This window comes from Equus quagga, chromosome 14, assembly GCF_021613505.1.
Source record: "Equus quagga isolate Etosha38 chromosome 14, UCLA_HA_Equagga_1.0, whole genome shotgun sequence".
Taxonomy (NCBI): Eukaryota; Metazoa; Chordata; class Mammalia; order Perissodactyla; family Equidae; genus Equus; species Equus quagga.
In genome coordinates, this window is record NC_060280.1 from 27,293,358 (window position 1) to 27,318,290 (window position 24,933).

The 24,933-nt window shown below is 47.3% G+C and overlaps 1 protein-coding gene across 1 annotated transcript in view; it reads right to left on the reverse strand.

Moving 5' to 3' along the window:
• The window catches only part of CLPB (caseinolytic mitochondrial matrix peptidase chaperone subunit B), a 136,785-nt gene that overhangs the window by 40,709 nt on the left and 71,143 nt on the right, over nt 1-24,933 (reverse strand). The gene's annotated exons all lie outside the window — the stretch shown is intronic.

Genomic DNA, 24,933 nt, shown 5'->3' on the forward strand with positions numbered 1-24,933 from the left:
TGGGATGCCACCTCAGCATGGCTTGATGAGCAGTGTGTAGGTCTGCACCCAGGATCTGAACCTGTGAACCCCGGGTCACGTAAGCAGAGTGCATGAACTTAACCACTCAGCCATGCGGTGGCCCCTCCTTTGAGTTCCGTAAAAGCACCTTTTCAGGTTTTCCTCACAGCCTTGTGACCATTCCTTCTCTGTCTCTTCTGCAGGCACCTCTTCCTGTCTTGAAGGTTAGGTGCTACCTAGAGTTCAAGTCCAGGCACAATTCCAGCTGTCCAGAAGCTAATGGGGATGAGAGACGACCAAACAACTACAACGCAGGCCGAGTATGATCAGCGTGCTGAAGGAGGGCGAGACAGATAGCACTGTGGGGGTTCAGGACGAATGAAGTGCACAGGGCTTGTTCACCTGGCCAGGTCTTCCCAGCCCTCCCCTGTTCTCCCTGGTGCTCAGCCCTGAAGGGCTCTGCAAGGGCTGAGGGCCAGTGGCAGACAGCATCCTCCCCCTAAAGCTCCCAGGCCACAGCGAGGGCTGAAAGGGAGCTACAGTTAAGCAGTGGAAAGGCTCTCCTTTCTTAGGCAGCCTCCAGGGGAGCTCTGTCACTAGATATGGGCTGGAGTGGAAGGGGGGTCAGGGAGAGACCTATAGAAAGGAAAGAGGAGCAAAAGGAAGAAGAGAAGAGAAACGGATAAGGAAGAGGGAGAGAAAGGGGAGAGAGAGGGGAGGGAGAGAGGAAGAGAAGGGGAGAGAGGAAGACAGTAGAAGAAAGAACAGAGGGGGTAAGATTAGCTGCTTCAAACAAGTGCTGTCAGTGATCTATATTTGCTTACAGAATGAAAAATGTGTGCCATAAACATTGGCCACTGAGTAATTTCTAGTAGGAGTCGGGTCACTTCTCATAAAGTATGGGATGGGGACAGGTAGGACATCTCTGCACCTGGGCCAGTCAGCACAGGGACGCCTTTTAAAGCACTGCTGGGCCAGGAAGCTCCCAGTCAGACCTCACTCCACCCACTCCTTAGGGGGGAAGCTGGCCGGGCTCCCCAAGGTTCTGGAGCCTCAGGGCAGCACGTTTGTGCCCACTTTAGGAAGGCTGAGGTGGGGGCACCATAGATAATGTCCATCTAATATTAGTCCCCTAGTCCCTACACCCTTGCTCTCTTGCTCTGACTTGACTAATTGCTGTAATAATTGATAGAACCTGACTTCTACAACTGATCGATTTCACCTCCACGACCAACGGCCACAAACCATTACACTCCAATAAATAACCACATTGGGCCTCACCCTCCTGCCCTCTCTGGGGGCATCAGGATGGCCCATGCCCTGGCCTGACCTCCCCTTGCCTCCCACCCAGGGCCCCTTCGGGCCGAGCAGCTGGTCTAGAGGGTCAGGCCTCTGGGAGCAAGTGAGAGGGCCGGATGGAGGTGGGGAGTGCTAATCGCAGGCCATCCGTCACCTCCCACTGCCTGTCTGGGGCTGGGGCCAACACCTGGAGCACCTCAGGCAGTATAGTGCAGGACCCTCCCCTCCTCTCTTTGCTTCAGATTAGTGTGTCCCAGCTTATAATATTTGATAAATAGCAGACTGGCTTCCTGGCAGCAATGCTGTGGCTGCGCCTGCCCGCTACAGCTGTGGAAGGTCACTCATTGGGGAAATATGTTTCTGTCAGCGGTATTGAAAAAAGTTTAGTGGAGTGACAGGCCTCAATTTTTCAAATTTTATTAACTCCATCCTCTTAACCATTTGTCTTGAATTCCTTCAGATTCTGGGGGATCTGTCAATAGGGCTCAGGCCAGGAAAATAGGGTGGAGGTGGGGGTTCATAGGCTGGTCCTGGTTGGTGCTGGTGGCTAGCCTGGGTCTCATCACCCAGGCAGGGGAAGGCATTGGAAATGGTGTTGGTGGGAGAGAAGGCCTGGTCCACTGGGCCCAGGGAGCCCACTGCTGTCTCTGGCACAGCGCCTGCCTTTGATCTGACACAGTCATAGACCTTCCGAGTGGAGAAAGACAGTAACAGTGAGCTCTTCCAGTTCCCTAAGAGACTCCCCTCTACTACATCTCAAACAGACGGTCACCCTGGCTCCCCTGAACGTGCTCAGAACCCAGCCCCAAGCTCATGGTCCTCCAAAGGGTTCCCCCCACTAAACTGAGGGTAGATCCTTTTCACATGAGCCCTAACTTCCCTCTCCAGCCCCACTCCCACCTTGGTCTTCCTGCAAACACCTGCTCATCTTTTAAGATTCGGTTCAGGCTTTTCCTCCAGGAAGGCTTCTTTATTTTTCTCCCACCCAGGGGTTGGTACCATCCCTCACACTCCCACTGGCTGTTCTGCTTCTATCTTACTTCACTGATCATTCTGTGTTAAAACAGTCTGTCTCCATCCAAGGCTGAGAGCTTGTAGAGGTCAGGGCCCATGTCTGATCCACTGCTATATCCTGGCTACCCAGCACAGGGCCTGGCACACAACAGGTGTTCAATAAGATTTCCCAAACGAATGGACTTCTTTCCAGGTGCTATCATCTGAGGCCACACACAACATGGCTGTTCTTCCTGCCCCAGAAGCCCTTGTGACCATGTCCTTTGCTCCTATAGGCCAAGGCCCCTAGTCTCTCTGCTGGTCCTAGACACCTCTCTGCCTGGGTGGCAGATCAGGTCAGGTCAGGCCCCAGCACCCTCTATGCTCTGTGGTGGGAAGTGGTTGGAGAGAGAGGCCCCCTTGCCCTTCCTGGGGAGAGCGGTAAAATTGGGGTTGGGGGTAGGATTCAGACCTTCTCCATGCTGGCACAAAGAGCTCACAAGCCTGGGGTGGGGTGAGGGAGGAGGCTTGATACTCCCTTCTCCCTCAACACTACTCTGTTTTGGCTCTCGGCTACCTCTGTGAATATCAAAGAAGATAATGCATGTAAGAGGGCTTTAGAAAACACAACAGTAACTGTCCTATCAAACGTGTTAGGTTACCTTATCAATAATACCATCATGCTCACCACTCCCCCCCCCCCCCCCGACCCCCACAGTTCTATCAGCCATACTGGCCTTCTAGTGATCCAGATCTACCACCACTGCAGTCTCCATGACTCACTCCTTCCCCTACATACAGCTGCCTCGCAGCCCTCTAAAAGAGCACTGGGCCTGGGAGCTGGTAGGCATTACCACTCCCTGGCTGTGTGATCGGGGCCCTTGCTTCACTTCTCTGGTGGTAATGATTGCTGCTCTGCCTACCTCTAGGGGTTTTGTTTGGACTGAATAAGATAAAAAGCTTGCAAATGAAAAAAAAAAGATAGTACAGGCTGCTCAATGTTCTTTGTAATAACTTTTACATTCACTCTTCTTTTCCATTTTTACTGCTAGCTCCTTTACCACCTTCATTCTGATTTTCACTATTTCAACAGTCTGTTTACTATCTCCAATTAGAGGTTTTTATTGAAAATAAGGGAAATCTTTCCCATGATCAGAGATGTCAATGTGGAGCGATCTATTCTTTTTGGTTGCAAGCTCCCCATCATGGAAGAGGTCAGAGAGACAATGACCACATCAGAGAAGCTGTGCAGTGTTGTCCACACTCACCTCCACACTGTTGTCTGAGCCACTCCTCTTGCTTGGAACATCACCCCTTGTCTCCCTGACCATCTAGATCCTACCCCTGTTCTTGGCCCCTCCTCTGGGAAGCCTCCCCCACCCCTCCAGCTCTCAGTGCTATCCATCCCTGGGCTCCTGTTTCCTCCCTCCTCCCTCCCCTTCCTGGGACTCCATTCCCATTTAGTCCTCACAGCCAGTCTGTATGCAGCTCCTCAGGTCAGAGACGGACCAATTCACCTCTGTATTCCCAGAGGCTGAAGGGGAGAGAGAAGAGACTGTCTAGAATGCTGAGGAAGCACAGCAGAACCGGGCACAGCTCTTTCCATAAACCACACCACTGAGCGCTCTCGGCACACGTTCACACAGGTGCACGTGCACTGCAGACACGCCGCCCATGACCACGAACCTCTGCTGAGCGTGGACCATGTGCCACACCCTGTGCCAACCACTTCCATGTATTTAGTTCTTAACAAGGATTTGAGAAAGACAGCAGGAGAGGTATTATTTTTTCCATTTTACAGATGATTTAACTGAGTTTGGCGGGAGAGCAAGGTGAAAGGAGACAGACCAACATTCATTGGGTGTAAGACCTTTATACACAGTAAATTACTCATCACACAAAGACTCTGAAAACAGAGGCTCAGAGAGCTGAAATAATTTGCCCATGGTCACACAGCAGATAAACAGTAAAGCTGGGATTTAAAGCACGGATTTATCATACTGTTCTCTCTTTTGTGTATGTGTGAAATTTTACATAACAAAAAGTTTCATGCTTTTTTTTTTTAAAAGAAGCCAGGTCTGATTTTCCACCACACAGTGCTACCTTCCAAAGGCCTGATGACTCAAAAAGAGGGAAAAATCATCTTTCCTCCTCCCTTCCAGTGTGCTCAGATGCTCCAAAGCCAAGCTGGGGGTGCTTCTGGAGGTAGGTCTCAGATAGACAGCGTTGTAGAAAGGGTACGAAATGGGGCTCCTTTTCCTCCCATTCAGGGCTCCCCTGTCTGGGGGCCAGGTGAATGGTGACTCACATTAACTGGCCTCCAGAAGGTCATCTGGAAGTCCTAATCCCCAAAGGACACAGTCACGTGGGACCCTTGTCTACAGGGAGGCGGATTTCTAAAGTTCATGGAACAGAGAGCTATTGCCTTACGGCTGGTCCCAGTCATTCCATCAAAACCCACTGAGCACTGACTTTGGGCCAGGGGCTGGGCACACAGTGGAATCAGACTGGATCTTGAGCTCAGACAGAACCCAGATTGGTGGGAGACAGACAGGGACAGAAACAATGACAATATAGAGTTGTGTCAGGGGGACGAGGAGAGGAGGATGATGACCCCCGTCCCCTCACTACAAGGGAGCCACAGTGTGTAGTCGGGGAGATGAGAAACCACAGCAGTAGCTGGAGAAGAGAAGGTGCTACACTGAATAAGCACTAAGAAAAAAACGACTGGAGAAGCCTGGGGAAGGGAAGATTAGAGCCCAGGGTCACAGAGACTGTGAGTGGGAGTGAGCTACAACCCAGGTCTTCCAGTCCAGGGCTCTTTCCACCTGCCCTGGGCCCCACCCCCTGAGCTTCCAGTTCCAGCACTGACTGGAAGGACTGGACTACACTGGGCTGTCACTGTTTCTTCAGTGGTGTCAAACTCCCCTTTGCCCACCACTCAGCCCCTATATTCTGCAAAGCCCAGCTCCATTTCCCCTGCCTTGAAGCTCTTCCAGACCACTCCAGCCTAAGTGGACCCTTACCCCTTTGAATCCTAGAGACTTATTTGATAAGATACTTTTTTACACATATATGTCTTGTCTCCAGAATCAGATGCATTACTAAAGGGATGCTTTGTGAATGCCTAGAAAAGGAAATGGTGATGATTTCTGGGGACCAGCATGTGTCACAGACACCAAGTCACGCCAGACTAACCTCATTTCCTTTCTTCATCAGGATTACCTGTTTGCTCAATCAGGTGCAGTTAGGGCAAATGTGGACTTCATCAGACATTTGATGGGGTGCCTCAGGACAACACTGAGGACACAATGGAGAAATGTGGGCTGGATGCCAGTACAGTGTAGAGGGTTAATAAGTGAATGGTGGACTAAGAGGACTCAAGGGGGTGGAGCGACTGATAGATCAGAGGCGACCTGGAAGGAAGTTTCCGGTGGCAGCAAATAGGCCTGGTCCTGTCCAGCATGTTTATCCCTGACATGGATATCACAGGGATAGCCTGTTCATCAAATCTGCAGACATCAGATTAGGGTGGGAAGAGCACCAAATACACCTGCTAGAAGATGGACATTAAGAGCTGAAACAAATGAGATGAAAATTAATGGAGATAAATGGGAAGTCATGGGTTTTGGAAGAGAGACAAAGTAGAAAACGTTCTGGGAAGAGTGACTGAGATAGAAACGGGTTTATAAGCCACATTATAATAATGGTTTAAGAAACTCGAGGTTTAGGCTGCAGAAAATCCAGCTCAGGAGAACATGCCAGCATTTTCAGGTATTTGAAGGGCCATCAAATAGAATAGGGATAAGATTTATTCTACATGAACCCAATAGTAAAATTAAGACCCTTGGAAGCATATTTTGGCTGAATATAAGACATTTCTAACCATCAGAACATCCAAGGATAAAATCTGAGCAGCTTCAGAACAAATGAGTTCCCCAGCACTGGAAGCATTCAAGCACTGAGTGGACAAGCGCATGGTGGGTCTTCTATTTACCCATCGGTTTACAAAAGTTTTGTGAAGATTAATTATAAATTCGTGTTTACTCATTCACTTAAGAGACTTTTTGAGGGCCTTCTGTGTATCTGGCACTGAGCACGGTGCTAGCGATACAAAGGCAAGTAAGAAGACACTGTCCCTGCTCTCAAGGAGCTCCTGAACTTGCTGGGAGGAGATGGACATGTTTATTTCAGTAGTTTCTTGTGCCTTGATTACAAGCCTCAGCACATGGAAGGCTGGCTTCAGCTTAGGTTAAATCAAACAGTTCCTGTGGAAGAGGCCGGCCCCATGGCCGAGTGGTTAAGTTCACATGCTCCGCTTTGGTGGTCCAGGACTTCACCAGTTCGGATCCTGGGCACGGACATGGCACTGCTCATCAAGCTATGCTGAGGTGGCGTCCCACACAGCAGAAGCAGAAGGACCTACAACTAGAATATACAACTATGTACTGGGGGGCTTTGGGGAGAAGAAGGAAAAAAAAAAGATTGGCAACAGATGTTAGCTCAGGTGCCAATCTTTAAAAAAATAAAAGCTCCTGTGGAAATTCAAACGCTTATTTGGTTACTAAAGGCCATAAATAGTCTAATGAAGGCCAAGTCACTTGCTTAAACCAACTACTGGCTGTGGGAACAGAAGTGTACACTGAAATGCAATTTGTGAATTTTTGCGCATGGTATTTTGCTCTTACAGTCTGGATTTGGTCTTTGGCTGGGACTTGTTTATGTGCCTACACATTGTCTTACAAGTGGCTGTGGTGTCAGGGTGAAGTGATTTAGCCAGCAGGGCTACCCACCTCTCCATTTCTTACCCACCCTATGGGGACTGCTTCAGCACAGACATAAACATGTTCCTGCCGTTACCTTATTGCACTCGTCACAGGGGGAGGCTGGAAGGCTTGATTCAGGGATATGATTGGATTTTAAATCCCAGTCTCACAGGATTTTAATTACTGGTCTGGGGCAGCAGGGATAGGCGCTGGCTGCCTTTGGATGGAGGAGGTCGATACGCCACTCCACAACATATTGAGCCACAATGCCTGCAGACTCTATTGCTCTATTTAATCATCTTTTGCAAAATTTACAGTGGAACAGGAGGGATCAATACGGAATTTATCACATTCTCTTGTAAATATGAGCCAGGAAAGAGTTCCAGGCAGTTTGTTACTGAGTGGGAGGGAACATGTCTGTGTACAGCTGGGCATTAGGAGATGAGACAAAATCCATACTTCTTGGCATAAGCTACCGACACTCAGCCAGTCCCCCTTAAGCCTGAAGGCAATTTCAATGGGAAGAACATGAATTCATTCATTCATTCGATCAACCAATCAACGTTGCAGAGTACCTATTTTATGGCAGACCCTGTACAGACTCTGGGAACACAGACTGGAATTCTGCTCTTGAGACCATAATCACAGATACCACAATGGCTCTGTCACTTACTAGTGGTAGAACTTGGGTAAATTACTTAACAGCCTAGTGCCTTTTTGTATGCATATGGAAAACGTAGGTAGTAAGAGTATCAAACTCACAGAGTTATTTTAAGTATTAAAAGAGATAAAAAGCCTTAGTCGAGAGCTTGGCAAATACTAAGAACTCTATAAATGATAGCTATTGTTATTTTTACTACCGTTACCATTATTATGCATTCGTTCCTACAATGCATCTCACCAGTGGTATATGTGCAGAGATGGGGTGTCGAGCAGGGAGCCAGCCACCTCATCTCTTTAGCAGACAGAAGGGAAACTGGGTGGCCTTTCACAGGTTAAAGACCTGGTCAGAACTACTGGCATCAGAATCAGGGGAGCAGAGGGAACAGTGTGTGTGAGGAGACATATGTTCAACTTTGTTTCTTGAAGCTTCAATTGCAATCTTTAAAACAATAAAATAACCTCCTAAAATTGCTGCGGGGGAACAGAATGAGAGGTGATTCACTTCATGTGGGCAAACCAGGGAATGTTACACAGAAGAGACATAAATGCGTTGGCTCTTGAAGGCTATGTAGGAGTTTGACAGGTGGAGAAGTGGGGAAAGGGCATCCCAGGCAGAGAAAAGCGAATGAGCAAAGGTTTGGAGGCAGGAGAGACTCTAGGCTAGGGAGTGAGCAGTTGAGTGGGCCTATGGCAGAGATAGTTCCTGTCTCCCCAGGCCCACCGGGCTGCATGCACTCCCCTGCTAGGCCCACCAAGCTCTGTTCCCAATCCTGAGGCAAACCATCATCCCCAGCCCCTCTTGGAGGCAGAGCGGCAGGAGATGCATGGCGGACTGTAGAGAGACCTGCATGCTGGGTTAGTCATCTGGGCATATCTTCCAGGCATGGGGAATTGCTGAAGGTTTTCAAACAGGGTAGTGACAGGGTTTTGCAGAGTAAAGTCTGGTTTGAAGGGGATCCTAGGTTAGGGAGACCAACAAGAAGGCTGTTTGAATAGTCCAGGTGAGAGGGATAAGTCTGAACCAGGGCACTGGGGACAGAGGAGAGAGGTTGGACTTGAGAGAAAATTCTAAGAAAGATTAGCTTGGTAGTAAGCGAGGGCAAAGTCATCAGACTTACTTATAATACTTTCTTATCTGGGTGACGAGCAGATGATGACGCCGTTCACCAAACAGGGAATACAGAAGCAAATCTGAGGAGGGCTGGGTTTGGATACACTAAGTATGAGATGCCTACAGAATAGTAAGCATCAGCACAGCTACTGGAGACATGGTAATGCCTGGTTTGTTCTAAGCCAAATATGTAGGCCGGTCTGGTTAGAAAAGAGGTGGTACCAAAGCACAGAAACGAATATTCAGACACACTTCACACACAGAGCGAGGTGAGGAAGAGGGAAGAAGCAAAAACTCTTGCTAAAGGATTTCTGTTCAATGCAAACCCAAGGTAGGGGTTTTCTAGATGACGGATAATGCTCTGAATAGCATGTGACACAGGCATTGGAACTATGGGGATCCTCAGTTCACTTTCATTTTGGGCAAGTTTGTGGGCTTTTAGGAGACCAGCTCCATTCCCCCTCTCCCCACAATCCAGCACAGACTACTCCCAGAGGTGGCTGCAGGCTCTGTGCCCACAAAGCAGCTGGGAACAATTGTCATGGGGAAGGAAAGGCTCTGGATAAAGCAGAGTTCAAAGTGGACATAATAAGAGCCTGGGTCCCTGGGCTTCGGCACCACCCCCTCCCCCTCCTGCAAATGACAGCTGAGACCAAGGCAGCCGAGCCCGGGGTCTGGGCTGAATTTAGCAGTCATAATTATACTGCTGACGTCTGGGGCAGAGCCACAGTCTCTGCAGAAGGCGGCAGCTTTTGTTCATGCACTAAAAACACATCATCTTCAAACATGCTAATCGCATGTCTGCTTCCATCTAACAATATTGAAGGGAGGCTGAGGAAAGGGCATACAATGCCCACACATCTGGCTAATTCAGTTATGAGGCCAATCAATCTTGATGGGTTGTCTATAAAACACCAACCACCCCAAAGGACTGAGCTGACCAGATGTTTAAGCTTCTGTTGAACAAACGCAGCCTAATGTCCATTGCAGGGAAGCGGGGATATCAAGAGATGGCTTATGCTTCCACTCACATGTCTATTCCCAAAGCTAAGTAAAGCCTTCTGCTTGGATGAGAAGCATCAGTACATTAAGGCAGTGGTTGAGCCAGGCTCACTGGAATGAAGTATACTCAAATATACAGACTTTAACTCAGACCTGAAGGAAGGAGGAGGCCTTACTTACAGTCGGCTTTGAGAACACTTGCAGAAACAGAAACCAGCGAAATAGTTTTGCTAATTGCACTTCCCAGTATGGAGAGAATCAAGAGTAGAGGGAGAGTATCTTTAACTATGATATTAAATGCCACAGGCTACAGTTCTGGGCACAGGAACTGTTTATCTGCTGATGTCTGCTTTTCAACCCTCTATCAAGGCTGAAGGAATTACTCACATCCCTCATAAAACTGTTGCTTTTTTTAAAAACCAGGAGCCACTGCCAACAAAGACTCTTCCAGTTAATGCGCCTTCCTTTTTACCCAACCACAGTCACCAGGAAACAGTCACCAAAAATAAAAGTGGAAGGGGAGTGGGAGATTAGGAGGAAGGAGAGGACAGGGAACAGACTGGTAGTCTACACCAAGAGGACCATTTCGGACCCAGAGCTTCTTGCTGGTAGTAATGACTTCATTTTTTTCAAGAGTGATTTTCCCTAATTAATTCTAGGGACTTGACCAAGTCTGTCTCAGAGATGAGGCTGCGTGACAAACCCGATGGACGCGTGTGGGTAAAGGAAACCTCTGACTTTTTGGAAAGCGGTGAGAGAGAAGCACAAATTAAAAATGAGGTCTTTGTTGTGATATCCTGTGCCCAGAACACGACCTGGCACTCAGTAGGAGTTTAGTAATTATGACTGACTAAATAACGCTGACTGAAGAATTATGCCTCAGTTATGACGCAGTTGGGTTATGTTCCTTCAATTTCTGTCAGGAGAGAAGAGGCTTCCTAGGGTCCCTGGCAACACTGCTGGACAAAATCACTCACAAAGCTCCGCAGTCTTCTCTCAGCCCGAATGAGCGGGGATGGAGTGGTGCTGGGAGGGAAGGATGTGGACCTCAGAACCACATTCAGCAATCTCTTCCTCCTCTTCCCCATGGCTACAGGAATCCATGCTCTGTAATTAATCCTGCCTCCTTTTGATTCTTTTCCACCTTGATTTCCATGACACTATAGCTATAACTTTCTCTCCTTTGCAGGTTCTGTTCATTCTTCTGTCCCAGGTTATGGGTGACACCCAAGGCTGGGTCCTCAGCCCTTGTCTCTTTCCCTCTCCCGTTCTCCTTTAAAAAATAGTTTCAATTGGCATAGTCTAAACCACCCCAGTAGTTCTCAATCCTGGTTGTGTTAGGATTATATGGAAAGTGTTAAACCACATCAATCCAAAGTGGGGGAAAATATTTGTAATATATATCACAGATGAAGGGCTAATATCCCTAACACACAAAGAACTTGCAAAAATCAAGAGAAAAACAAAGACCAAAAGCCCCACAGGAAAAATGGGCAAAAGACAGGAATAGACAATTCACAAAAGGAGATATAAAATGGCTCTTAAACATATGAAATGATATTCAACTTCACTCATCATAAGAGAATCAAACTAAAATTAGACTGAGATACTATATCTCATCTATCAGATTTGCAAAAATCCAAAAACTTGAGAATACACTGTTGGAGAGGCTGTGAGAAAACAGCACTTTCAGACATTGCTAGTGGGAATCCAAAATGGTACAACTTCTATGGAGGAGAAATTCGCAATATCTAACCAGAGGATGTATGCATCTACTCATTGACCCAGCAATACCACTTCTAGGACTTTACTGTAAAGACATCAACAATCACAAAGTATACATATAAGAGGTTATTAATTGTATCACTATTTGTAATCACAAAATATTGAAAACCTCAATGTCCAAGCATAGGACAAATAGCACATACACAATGGAGTACTATGCAGCTGTGAAAAAGAGTGAGGAAGATCTCTGAACTGAGTGGTTTCCAAGAAATATGGTTAAGTGGAAAAAGCAAACTGCTAAAGAACATATATATAGTATGCCACATTTTGTGTAGGAAGAAAGGGGAAAGAAGAAAACATAAAATATACTTTCTTATACAAAGAAACACAGGAAGGATAAACCAGAAAACAATAAAACCAGTTCTCTACAAGGGGTCAGGGCTCATGGAGGGGAGCAGAAAAAGGTCAAACAGGGTACAAGAGGGAGTTTTACTTCTCTGAGTATATCCTTCTACATAGTTTTTAGAAAAAAATTAATGTTCTACATATTCAAACAACAAAATTAAAACAAGGATAGGTAGGGGAGAAAACCCCTAAAACTGAAAGCAAATTGAAAAAATTAAAACAAACTGTATCTCAAATGAATAAAATAAACACACCGAAGGGGAAAATACCCACGCGAGTAACTTATGAGCCTAGTATTTGACTCTACACCCTTAGCCTTGGGTGGAACAGGGTAAGAACTGCGGACAAATCCTGACCCGAACTCTGTTTAGTGGGTCTGTTTTCTGCAGTGGTACAGGTGAAGCGGGTCTGAAGCTTCTCTAGATGCACTGCAGGATTAAGCAAATGAGTCAATGTATCAGCGCTGTCTGGAGCTAGCATTCTCACTAGGGGGGAAGGGACATACAAATATGAAGAGTGTGAAGACAAGAAAGAACCCTGTACGGACAGGCTGCAATGGGAGGTACTGGTGTTCAGGATTTCTACAAATATGCATGTGCAGATGCATATATATGTGTATATGTATATTCTGATGGATGTGTATGCATATGTGTAAAGGCCTATATATGTTTCTTGGCTCTCAACAGAAGGGGTAATAAGCAAACCTGGTCCTCAGGTTTCAGTCTAATACAACTGCCCACTAAAAAGTCCTAGGGCTCCTCAGGCAGTAGCAAGGTGGATACAAGATAAGCCTAAAACAGCTTTTTATGCCACAAACTATGGAAATGCTGAAAAAACAAAAGATGACAGTATGCCACACTGGCCAAATCTAAGACAATTTTAACACCAACATAACTAAGGACAGTAATGAATTCTAGAACATTAAAGCAAGAGCATCCATGAGCACAGTTTGACAACAGACGGATAAATGTCGGGGAAGGGGTTCTTGCTTACCATAGAATGCCAGGTGCTGACTGGTCAATGTGGAGTGAGCACTGAAGTTGGGAAAGATGTAAAATACTCATTTTGCAACCATCATATAAAGGTTGGTTCAGGAAAGAACCATCAATGGATGCCGAATCGAGGGAAACCGTGATATCTGCATGGGCTTAAAAAGTATCTCCCCACAGACTGCTTATTAATTTCAAGGGAAAAAGTAATAACGACACAGTGGAGAAACTGGACAACACTTGGGTCGGAGATGGGGTGGGAGTAAGACTTTTCACTGAAAATCCTTTTGAATCTTGTACTGTGTGCAAGTATTAACTATTCAAAAACAGAAAGGAAAATAAAACATTTATCCAATATCCCTGAAAGAATAATGGGCCTCAATGACGTCCACGTTCAGATCCCTGGAACCTGGGAATGTGTTACATCACTCGGCCAAGGGGAACTAAGGTTGCTCATCAGCTGACTCTGGGATGGGACGATTACCCCGGATTGTCCAGGTGGGCCCAAAGCAATCACAAGGGTCCTTAGAAGTGACAGAGGGAGCAGAAGAGTCAGTGTCAGAGTGAAGAAACGTGAGGAAGACGACTGACCATGGCTGCCTTGAAGATGGAAGGGGGCTGGGAGAAGAGGAATGTGGGCAACCTCTAGAAGCTGGAAATGGAAAGAAAACAGATTCTCTCCCGTCTCCTAAAAGAATGTAACCCTGCCGACGCCTTGGTTCTAGTCCAGTACGACTCATTTCAGACTATCTCCAGAACTGTAAGATAATAAAACTGGGTTGTTTTGAGCCACGAAATCTGTGATAATTTGTTTACAGCAGCAACGGGGAGGAGATACATGGGAAGTTCCAGGGGTTGCCTCTGAGGAGGAGGACCAGGGATGTGGAAGGGAGGCTTCTTTTTCACTATATATCCTCTGGTACAGCTCGGAATTTTTAGCTTGTGCATTTTAAAAAGTAAAAATCACTACAGTCACTAAACAAACAACAGACAATCACTTTGGGAGCTCTCTATTGACTTCAAAGTTAAGCACAAGTCCTCTGACTATCCCCCAGGCCCTCCAAACTTAAGCCTCGAGACCCACAACCCAGCAGGTGGCCAGTTTCTTCCAGGTCTCTAACTTGCGAGGCTCATTTCTGTTGCTGCCTCACCTGAAAAGCTTTCCTCCTCCCTCCTGCCTGACTGAATCCTACCTGTCCTTTGGGGTCTGCCTCCAGTCCCCCTCCTCCATGAAGCCTTCCACAACACCAACACTGATCTTTCCCCTCCTTGTTCATCACATTTGTTTACTCTGCCCTTTGCCTACACTTAATTCAGGGTCTTAATACCTACCATTCCGCGCTGTTCTCAGTGTGCTGTGTGTGGGGACCTTTTCACCCAACTAGCACTCTACGGGGTGCAGTCTGAAGGAGGGGCCTGTATCTTTTTCTTTTTTCTTTTCTATAATCCCTAGTGCCCATTTATAAATTAACTTATTCAACAAATGTTTGCCGAGCACCTATCATGTGCTAAGGACAGCACAAGGTAATAGGGATAGAAGCACTGTGGATCCAGACCTCCTCCTCAGGGAACGCACTGTGTAACGAAGGAGAGATCTATTAACCACAGAACTACATAGCTACATGTTGTGGTAAGTGCAATAAAGAAAGTACACAGGATGCTTTAACAACATATATCAGAGGAACCTAGAAGAAAGATGCTGGTGGTCAGCTGCAGGAAAATAATTAATAGTTGTTGAATAAATATGAATACTTAGATTTGCAATTAGATAAATCAGAGGGCAATTATTCATTCAGAATCAGAAAACACGAAAGTAGAAGGGAGCTTTGAGATCACAGTCCAACTATCTAATTTTACAGATGGGGAAAATGAGTCTCAGTGATGGGGAGGGGACTTGCTCAAGGTCCCACAGTAAGGTCCAGTTAGTGCCAGGTCACCTGACACCCAGTCGGCACTTCCCACCACACAGGTTCATTACTTCAAAGGGAATCTCTGAAGGATTCCTTAAGTGGCAAGCTCCCTTCTGCGACATTTAAAAGAATCCACTTCCAAAGTGACGTTCAGGAGAGAGTCTGTGGTACAAACCTACAGCATCTTTGCTATGTTCTCGCCGGGACACTGCCAGGCCTCTGCGTAGAGGAAAAGAGCACACAAATGCTGGAAGCAAACTCCTTCTGGGTAAGGAACCTTAGTTCTGGTCCATCTGACCCTGGGATGAGGCCTTTGCTGCTATTTGCAGGCCCTCCCCACTGCAGAAAGCTGCAGGGTTGCCCTTTCTCTGTGCAGTCTGCCCAAGAACACATGCTCCGGAGGGGCATGAGTGGGCTGGCAAAGGACAGATGGCCCTGCCTTGGGAAATCTGAATCCCACTCAGCTCTGTTTCCAGGCCCAGTACAGGTGGAGGAGAGCACAGGACTCAGAACAGACCTGGCCCAGCTGATGGTGACCTCTCCATCACCCAGGGGAGCCTTGGCCTCCGGCTGCCGCTGTTGGCGGTGATGAGGTCACGCCGGATACCAGCCAGGCTCTGAAGACTGCTTGGAGCCCATTAAAGCCTTGATGAAATGCGGGTGCCTGGCTGGCAGGTGGCTCTGGAGAGCTTGGGCTCTGGTGACCAGGCGGCTCATCTCTAACTCAACAATGCAGTGACCTATGTCCACAGGGTCTGGGATACAGAAATACCTTTCCCTGGGGGTTAGCAAGGACTGGGTAAGGGCCTGACTAGGCCAAGGGCAGAGGATAGGACTCAGGGTCATTGAGGGCCTCTTTTAGCCCTGACCTACCATGTGGACTGCAATTACACCACTACAGAACCCCTCCAATCCCCACAACGTCCCTGACTGGACTGCTGGGTCCCTTTGGATGACTAATGGCCATCCCTCTCCACAGGATTTTCTCAAGTTAAGTGACAGGCTAACATCTACTCTTCAGATCTCACCGTATATGTCATTTGCTCAGGAAAGACTTCCCTCACCCCCTTCAGGCTACATTAGGTCCCCATTATACCCTCATACTACCCTCTACTCTGCCTTAATAATACCTGCCTCAATGGTAATTAGCTAATACTTTTGTAATTATCTGCCTACTGTCTATACTCTGCCAGACTTTAAGCTTCACAAGATGGGGAATGTAATAAACACTCGTTAAAGTAATAACAGAAAAAGACCAGTATGAGAAAGAGAAAGTTTTACAGCTAAGTTTATAACAGTATTCTTTAAATGGAAACTTACACACAACAGATGGGCTCCTCTTATCCACCACCTTAGCTGCGGGGCCTCCTGGCTTCCTGGCCTGCAACTAGTCACCCTTAAAGCCAGAAAAGACTGGCCTGGGAGTGGCAGGGAGGATTTTCTTTCTTTCTTTTCTTTAACAGCTTTTTTGGGATATAATTTACACACTATAAAGCCTATAAAGCTCACCTATTTAAAGTATACAATTTGATGATTTTTTAGTATATTTACAGAGTTGTACAACCATCACCATAATCTAATTTTAGGATATTTTCATCATTCCCTAAAAAAACCCTGTACCCACTAGCAGTCATTCCCCGTCATTCCAAAAGACAACTACTGCCATAGACGGTTTCCAGCTCTGTGTCCGAACAATATGAGGAAACCTTTAGCGTCCAATCATCTGACATGATCTGTTCACCATACAGATGAAAGAACGTGATGCCAGAGAAGGGCCATGCTCTGCCAAAGGTCCTACAGGGGTGAGATGGGGGCAGAGCTAGGGTGGATCATGGTCCCCAGTGCCTGTACCCTAATGGCAGTGCTTTGACCTCCCTGCCATGCAGTATGACTGTGTGTCCTAAACTGTCTACCTCACTGGACTTTAAGCTACCTGAGGGCAGAGCCTATAGTCTGCACATCTGCCTTCCTCCCTACCCCGGGGTACCATCAGAGCAGGGATGCTTAATGTGCGGTCCATGTACTAGTGCTGGTCTGTGAGCTTTGTTACCAGTCCTCGACAAGCTAAGCACAGCAATGGGGAGTAAGTGTCTGCAAACTTCTATAGTGACTTAGAGAAATACTCTGTCTGTTGAACCTAATGACAAATTTGGACCTGTATTTTGTATGCCTTTTTAACATAGAACTTTTCTAATAATTTATTTTTATTGGGTTTTACCAAAGTGTTCATGACAGACTGCAAATTCAAACAACATCAAAAACAGACAGATCTTTCAGAGAAGTTTGAGAAGCACCGCCTTAAAGCAACCCACTCCTCACTCCCTTCTGCTTCTCCTCTTCCCTCTCTGTTTGGTAGAATCTTTTGTGCTGGCTCCTCTTATGCTCACACCTGAAATGCAGGTTCTCTCAGATGTGTCCTTGGGCTGCTTTAGCTCTACAACTTTCCCTGGACATCTCACAGACTCAGCCAGCTCCCACCACCCGCAAAAGACTGACAACTCTTAAACCTTCACATCCAACTTAGAGCCCTTTCTCTCCTGGGCTTCAGACCCATTTATCTGACTGCCTCCTACACATCTCTACAAGAGTGTCCCACAGGTTCCTTGGCTGGTCAACAGCTATTTATTAATCACCTACCACATGCCAGCTGTGAAGTTTTTCCTAGGAGCTGTGAATACAGCAGTAAAATAAAGAGAGACAGTCTTTGTGATCACAAGGCTTACATCCTAGTCGGGGAGAGACAGATGATACACATGTAAACAAAGAGACATGATCATTTTAGGGATTGATCAGTTCCATGAAGAAGATAAAACAGGATAATATAATAGGAGGGGACAGGGGGAGCTACTCTTACTAGGGTGGCCAGGGAAGGTCTCTCTGAGGATGGGATGTCTGAGTTGAGACCTGAATGATGAGGCAGTCATCCCAAGGTGGAGAGTATTCCCATCACTGGGACAGGCAGGTACAAAGGCCCTGAGATGGGAAGTCACTTGGTGTGTCTGAGGGACAAAAGAAGGCCAGTGTCACTGGAGAACAGTGAACAAGAGTGGCCACAGATGAGGGCGCAGAGGCAGGCAGAGTGTAGGTTCCGTAGGCCTTGCAGGCTCTGGTAAGGAGACTGAATTTCATTTTGGTTTCACTGGGAAGCCAATGGAAGGTTTTAAGTAGGAGAATGACATGATTTATGTTGTAAAAAGATGCCCCTGGCTGTTATTTGGAGGATGGATTTAGGGAGACAAGAGTGAAAATGGTGAGACTTGTCAGAAAGCTGTGGTCATCGTCCAGGAGAACTGGAGCATCGTCCTGAACTGGGACTAGAGTTATGGCAATGGAAATGGCAAAAAGCAGGTGGGTTTAAGATGTACCCTAGAGGGACAGCTGACAGGACTTACTGAAGGACTTGGCAGGGAGTGTAAGGGAAAAAGAATTCAAAGATGGCTCTGAGATTCTTGGCCTGAAAACTAGGTAGATGATGGTATCATTTATTGAGATGGGGAGGACTCAGGGGATGACAATTTTGGGAGAAAAACAGATGTATGTTTTGGCCATTGGTGACACTGAGATTGAGAAAAGAATAGGAGCTGGGGAAGTGGATTGGGATAGTGATCATTCTTTTTCAGGACTTTTACCATGAAGGGATGCAGAGAAATGAGGTGCAAGTTGGAGGCAGGTACGGGACCTAAACCAAGGCAAGTTTTTAGTTTGCCTTGATGTTTAAGATGGATGATATCAAAGCATGTTTTCACGCTGATGGGAATGAGCCAGCAGAGGGAGGAAGACAGATAATGCAGAAGAGAGAGGCGGTAACTGTAGGGGTGAGAGGAAACGGGAGCCGGAGCCCAAATGCAGGGTTGGCCTCAGGAACTTCTTCCCCCGTGGAGGAAGGCAGGCAGCACACAGGAGCCAAGGTGCGGGTAGGCTGGTGGAAGTGGTGGGAAGATGGGGTCCCTTCTGACTGCGATCTATTTTTTCTATGAGGTGTGAGGTGAGATCAGTAGCTTGGGAGTTGGGGAAAGAGAGTACTGGAGGTTTGAGGAGAGAGAAGGTATACAAGAGCTGCTTGGCTCAGAATAGGGTAGTGATTTTACTCATGAAGTGTAGTGGGGTGGTTGGCAGTGTTGGGTGACTGAGATTCACGGACACAATGTGAAGTGAAGTGAGCTCACTGGTGAGCATGTTTTGTGATTTTTTTTCCTCCATCAATATTCAGCAACTCAGATATAAATATGAAGTAAAAAGAAATTGGGTTTGGGGACCGGCCCAGTGGCATAGTGGTTAAGTTCATGTGCTCCGCTTCGGCAGCCCAGGATTTGCGGGTTCTGATCCTGCGCACGGGCCTACATGCTGCTCATCAAGCCATGCTGTAGTGGTGTCCCACATACAAAGTGGAGGAAGACTGGCACAGATTTTAACTCAGGGCCACTCTTCCTCAAGCAAAAAGAGGAAGAATGGCAACAGATGTTAGCTCAGGGCCAACCTTCCTCGAAGAAGAAGAGGAAGAGGAAGAAGAAATAATTGGGTTTAAGTAGGGTTAGTGTTTCATCAGGTGAATACAAAGAAGGGAAAAAGAAGCAAGGGAATACTTAGAACACTAGACCACGGAATCTAAAGGCAGGAGGGAAGAAGGGAGGGAGGGAGGGAGGAAGGAAATGTTCAAAACAGTACTGGTCATTCCCCTGTACCTGCATTCCATCTAAACCTCCTTCCAGTATTCCTCACCTTAGTTCGGGTACATACCATCTACTCGGCCATCCAGTCCAGAACCTAGACCTCATCTTGACTACTCCTTCTCTCTCACCATCCGATCCTACTGATTCTACTCCTAAATCTTTCTGGGATCAGTCCTCTTCTCTCCTTTCGCACTGTTTTGGTTTAGACCTCACCTAAACAATTATAATAGCTCTCAAATGAAATATTTTCCCTTTCTGCAATCAGGCCCCTTCTAACCCATTTTTTTCCTATTTTCTTTAACCTTCCTTTCAAGGATAACATACTTATACAGAAAAGTAAAAAAATACACAAGGGTACAGCTCAAAGAATTTTCACAAGGTGGATATACCTGCATAACCAGCCTCTAGATAAAGAAACAGAACATTACACATCCTAGAAGTCCCCTTGTGCCCTCTCCTGGTCACTACCTGCCCCTCGGGGGTAACCACTGTCCTGACTTTTACACCATTGGTTACTTTTGTCTATTTGAAACTTCATATATAAATGCAGTCACACAGTAAGTACTCTTCTATGTTTGGCTTGTGCCCAGAATGTGAGGTGTGTGACATTCATCCATGCTGTTTAACAGAGCAAGAATTTGTTCATTCATTCATTCATTCAATTTATTATTCTACGGTGTCAACATTCTAAATTTATTTATTCATTCAACTACTAATAAACATTTTTGAAACTTCTAAACCATCTTTCACATTAAACATACATCCGATCCTTCTCTCCCCTAAATCTTAAAGGTTGCCCACTGGAGGATAAAGTCCAATTTCCTTAGCAGAGCTTATGTTACAGGACTTCACTGTTGGCTCCTGCTTTCCCTTCTTGCCTTCTGACCCTCCCATTCATACCCTATCAATTCAGCTCTTCTGAACCACCTGCAATGCACTGAATAAAGCATGTTCCTTCATACTCCATGCCTCTCAACATGCTGTTCCCTCTGCCTTTCTCCCTCATCCACCTGGTAAACTTCGTCCTTTACGACTTGGTGCAAACACCATCTCCCACACCATGCTTTCCCCACCCTCCCCAGAGATTTAAAAGGTTTTTTTCTTTGTGACCCCTCAGCACTTTCCATATATCTCCATTAACATATCAGATAGCAATTCTTTGTTAAAATGTCTGATTTCCTCACTGAACTATGAGTTCCTTAAGGGCAAAGACCACGTCTGGATCATCTTTATTTCCCTGGTGCCTAGGGTGGGGCCTATGACAGGAGAGATGCTCAGTAAGTGTTTGAAAAATGAATGAAAACACTTGCCCAGAGGTTACATAGGATGTTGGAGGTGGAAAGGGTCCTTGGGATCAGCTACCCCAACTTCTCTTGTTTACTGAGGAGGAGAAAGGATTTGTGGGTGACACAGTCAGAACGTCTCATCTGCAGCCCAGTGCTCTCTCCCCTTCCCTGGGTTGCTGGCAAGAATCAGAGGGTAAAGTTTCCACAGAGGACAGCCTGAGGCAAAGCTGATTCCCTCAACATCTGGCAGTGCAGTCACATGGACAATGAAGTGGAACAAAAAACGGAGCTCCAAGTTTCCAGCCTGACAACAGACTCACAGGCTGTTAAAGGGAGGATGTCGGCACTTGAAAGGCTCTTTGCCTCAGGTGGGGATGGTGGGGAATTTAAGGACTCATTTGAAGATGGCTGGTTAACACTGACATTTGAGACGTGTTCTTTGACAGAGGGGCAAAGAAGAGCCATGAAAGTAGGTAGGGAAGAGGCTAAGGGAAGCTCTGGGGAAGGTGCTATGAGGTTTCATAAAGCCCAAGTGTTTCTGAGGTGATGAACACTGGTAGCTGAAAAGGCAGTGGCACTGTGACTTTAAGGAGAGGGAAGGTAGAGGTGGCTCACACGTGAAGCTCTAAAAAGCTAGCTATATTATGACACTAAGAATGGGTGGGCAAAGACACCACACCTCCAAACAGAAAACCCACAGTGGCTTTGGCAATTTATCGGTGTGTCCAAACACGTACTAAACTACGTGCGGAGCATTGTGGCAAAGGAGGCAGAGAAAAGTAAGACATGGCCCTGGCCCTCGGTCCATCTCAGTCTAGTAGAGGGGACTGGACCCAAATCCCAGGGAACAGGGGAGACTTCAGAAGGGAGGTGGCATTAGAGCTGGGGACTCCCTGGCAGAAAGAATTCCACCAGGCTGAGAAAGTCTTAAGGGAAATGAGAGGCAGAAAGGCCCGCATAAGTAAAAGCACTCAGGTGAGACCCCTGAACAACATTACAGCATAGCTGGATGAGGGCAGCAGTGAGAAAAAAGTGAGGTGAGGGTCGGATGAGAACAACTCTAAAACGAGGTTATAAAGTTAGAATGGGAAGGATTCTTTTTTTAACAAGTGAGCACTGAGTGCTTTTGAAGTTAACAATAACAGATATTATATATGAAGTGCCTACTCCGTAGAACCTACACTTGTGCTAACCCTGACCAAACCTTAGAAGGCAGGTGTCATCACTGCCATGTCCAGATGAGCAGGCAGCAGCTCTGAGCGGTCAGTGGCTTGCCTGGGACACAGCTCTTTAGTGGCAGGGCCGGTATTCAAGTCCCGATGCCAGAGTTCATGCTCTTTCCTGATGGCCTTTCTCAACTCGGGTTTCTCCTTTGGACCACATACAGGAAATTATGTGAGTAATGATTTTCTCAATTCTCCCAAGAATGGTACATAACTTGTACCATTTTAGATGCCTGAGAGAGAAGTTAATTCCTTGTGTAAACAGATGCCTTAGAGCATTAGGGCTCAATTCTCTGGAGGAATCCTGACTGAGAAAGGCTGCCATGATTAGAGATGTATTTTAGGAGGAAGGATCTGGCAGTGGAATCACGTCCTCGGGAGGAAACAGCTCTGAAAGCATCTTAGCAGCCCTGGAACTACTGGGGTGAGTCAGCTCCGGGGGCATGAGGGAGGAGGCCGCCCACCTTCCCTGACTACCCCTCTTCCTGTAGTCCTGTCTCTCCCTCTCTCCCTCCCACCTTTTCTTGTACTTGGTAGTGAAGTGCCGAAGCAGAGCGCTCCTGCTCATAAGCCAGTAACACAGGCAGAAGTAGTGTCTTCAGAGATGAAAACCACAGGGGTCTGTGTGCCCACTTTTCTATGGATGTCAGGGTAGAAAACCAGCCCTAGTGGATTCCGAACCCTTCATAGGAATCCCCCTGGCAAACTCCCATTACCTTCCTCTAAGGCTTAAGCACTCCTTCCCCTGGGAAGCTTTCTGTAACCGACTCCACCTCCCTGATCTGGTATCCCCTCCTCTATGTGCCCAGAGCCCCTTGTCCAGCCCCTGCCAGAGCACCCATCCAGCTGTCGCTGCCTGTCTCTGTATCTGTCTCCTCCAGCGGTCAGAGAGTCTCTCAGGGTCAGGGAAGGTTTGCTTGGGCCGTCTTAGGATGCCCTAAGGTCCACAGTCTCAGAGACGGCAACTGGCTTGCCCAGAGTCACATTACAGAGCTGAGATTTAAACCCAGGTCTGTCTGACTCCCAAGCTGTGTTCCTTTCACTGTGGTACAGGGCCTCCTGAAGATGAAGAAGTGACCTTTCTGTGCAAAGCACCTAGTCTAACACTGTAAGAGTTCAGGGGCGGTGCTCTCACAGTGGACCAGACCACCAAGAGAGGCTTCCTGAGAGCGGGAGGCCTTGCAGAGTCCGAGGATCTGGATGAGAAGAGAGGGAACACGACGGTGTTTTAGGCAGGGTGGGGAAGCTGAGGGCAGAAACAGAATTAAGAAGGCTTCAAGCAGGAGTACAGGTTTCACATGGGGAAGAATGGGATTATAGCTGCAGAGTGAGAGTTTGATTTCTTTACACAATATGGAGCACCTACCACATGCCAGGGGCTTTTACAGACGTTGTCACTAATCCTCGCTCTACCCCTGTGATACTTCCTAGATGTTATTTTACAGACCAAAAAAGTGAGGCTTAAAGACTTAAGGTACTCTGTCCAAGGCAATACAGCTAGTAGGTGGGGGAGCTGGAATTCAAACCCAGGTTGGCCTTACTCTGAAGCCTGAGGTGTCTTTTCTATTACTCCACACTGCCTCCTAAGGGGCCAGACAACTTCCCACATTATCAGACTGATGCTGCTGCCTGGACCTGCTCCCAGCTCTCACATGGGGACTGATGGTCAGAGGGCAGGAGCAGCTGCCCCCTCTAGCTCTAACCCTCTAAGATCTGGGGACCCTAAGTCCCTATGTCCTAAGCAATTTCAAGGACAAGAGTTCTGTGTGGACCTCGTGAGCACAGGCTGGCCCGTGTGTCTAGGCCTGCCCTGGAACTCACAGAGAGCACTCCTCTCTAAGTTGTTGCAGCAAACCCGGTGGCAAATAGAGGCTAAGAAAGCTGGATGGTCAGGAAGGCAGGCCCTCCTGCCTTTCCTGAAACCCTCTGGAGAAGGTCAGCTGAGGTCAGAAGACTCTGGAAATGTTACTGGCAACAGGCCCTAGGACAAGGGAGCAAGATCCTGCCTCTCGGTTGGCTGGTCACACACACAGGCAGACCAAGAGAGGTCAAGGGGGGAGGGAGGTCAGAAGTTGGCAGGCCTGCAGGCCTGGAGTGAGGGCTACTTGTTCAGACTGGGAAGGGAGAAATAAGTGGGTTAATGGTTTTGGCCCTTGAGGCTGGGAGGCTAGAGCAGGGGGTGTAAATGGATGCTGGGTAAAAAGGCAGGTGGGCGAACTGTAAAGGTGGGGGCTAAGGGCATGTGTTCCAAGTCAACAGGCAGAAACCATGCCCCTGGAACGGCTCAAAGGGCCAGCCTTGGCCTGGGGGGGTGAGGGTGTGGGGTGCTTCATAAAAGGCTCATGCCCCTTCATTTCAATGGTGTTCGATCTGGAAGGCTGGGGAGAGGGTCTCTTTTTAGAGTGAATTCTCTGTTTGTTTGGGGGCTCAGGGGAAGCACTGGACAATGGCTGGGGGTATTGATTGATTCTAAGGCATGGCAAAGAGAAGCCCCATGGTGAACACTCCAATTCTTAGCTACAAATGTCTTGCTGGAGAGCTTTCCAAAGGACAAAGTGATTAGCATCCTGCTTGGGGAAGTTTTCCAAGTGGATTTTTGCTCTGAAAGCATCAGGGATCCCAGATACTGTCACCAAATGCCCCTCAGAGTGTGCGTGCCCCAGACCATGGCACACTCTGGCTGCTCTGGGGCAGGTCCCTTTTAGGCTGGAGGTATGGGCCAGGCTTGGATCTTAGCCAGTGTGGCTGTGGCTGATGGAAGGTGGCAGGATTTTGAGGTTACTGGGAAATCCCACCAACCCAATCACAAGACAAGGACTAGAAGATGATCTGGGCATGTTGGGCAGGGAGGCCAAGGCTCTGGGACAGAAACAACCTTCTTTGAACTGGAT